The sequence below is a fragment of the Haplochromis burtoni genome, unplaced genomic scaffold, assembly GCF_018398535.1.
Source record: "Haplochromis burtoni strain Fernald_Lab_line unplaced genomic scaffold, NCSU_Asbu1 Contig_7, whole genome shotgun sequence".
Taxonomy (NCBI): Eukaryota; Metazoa; Chordata; class Actinopteri; order Cichliformes; family Cichlidae; genus Haplochromis; species Haplochromis burtoni.
The window spans coordinates 3,896,720-3,898,220 of NW_024582368.1; positions in this window are offsets into that span (position 1 = coordinate 3,896,720).

Here is a 1,501-nt window from a genome sequence, read left to right on the forward strand (position 1 = left end):
CCTTAGTTTGTCTCCTTCCTTATGGTACGTTTTACGGCTGGCATCTTAGGTTGATGTTTGCTCAAAAGAATGCTCAAAAAGCCTTCCTTTAGTATTCTTCTGAGGATTTTACATTAGGAGTTCAGAAGTGACCTTATTTAACTTTATGATGTTTTCACATATTAACCTCGGCTATATGATGCTATAGATACGACGAATTTCTGACAAAAAGTTTATACATGTTAGTTTTTCTCTCATATTAGCAAGTCATCCAACACTTTATTTCAGTTTTGTGTATAAAGTAATGGAACACTCATGAATAATGCATCATATTGGGTTTATGTGTACACTGGGCATGGTATTTACAAGTAGATGTTAGTGTACGAATTAATATTGCATGAATCATCCCTAATGTATATGTCTTTGTCTTCAGCCCACTGTTGCTCAGAAAATGTTTGCAGTCACATTGCGTTAACATTAAGTCCTGCACAGCAAGTGGCATTTGCATGGGAGTCATTATGACTCATGAGCTCCAAGGTAAAAATTTGAAGGGCGTCTGGGTAAAGTGTCTTTCATACCCGTAGATTTGAAGGTAAATTTTAAGTATGCAGAGGCTGTTGAATATTATGGTGATGATAATGACCTTTTGTACATATAAAACAAACAAACCAATAAGTAGACATACATATATACACACATACGTGCATATACATGTATACATAAATATGTATACGCATACATACGCATGTGTAAACAAGATCAACAAAATCTACATTATAAGAATTAGTTGTGACAAAAATGTGCCTCTTAAAGATATTTTAATGGAATAATCCTCCGTGGCATCATAACGTGAAAACATTTAATATAAATGGGCAGCTTTGCTGACCTCTTGTGGAAGGTATATCAGTTAATACAACAATAAGTCTTAAGCTATGGAAAATGAATTTTGTCAATAAATGTGTTAATGCTGTGGGATAAATAATAAATGATTATGGAGTATCTTTGTTTTGAGCTTTGTCTGTCGGTTTTAAAGCTGCATTTGATGTGTTAATAAGACTTGTAGACAGTCAACTGAGGGCTGACAATAACACTTTAGACTGGCTCACAAATTACATGAAAGCTATGTTGCAGACCTGTTATAAAATCTGTGTCTCCAGAAAATTAGCTCGTGCTTTCCAGTTTTATATAAACGTAATTTTAGTTTTGTTCATTTCACTGAAAACGATTCCACTCGCTGCATTTAGAGTCAGTCATACTTCATACCTCCAAAGTGGAAATGGCCACAGACACGTTCACTTGGATTGAGACAATTAACAGTGTTCTGGGTGGATGCCTGCAGAAAAATATGTAATATAATATACAACTTCTCTTTATAACAGTGGGCACAGTATAAAAAAAGAACCTTTAGTGTTTACATATAAATCTATAACTAAGCATTTTGCAACACAGATGGCAAAATCTATAATTAATAATAATGCACTTCATACATACATATTACATATAATGAAAAAGATTCAACTGC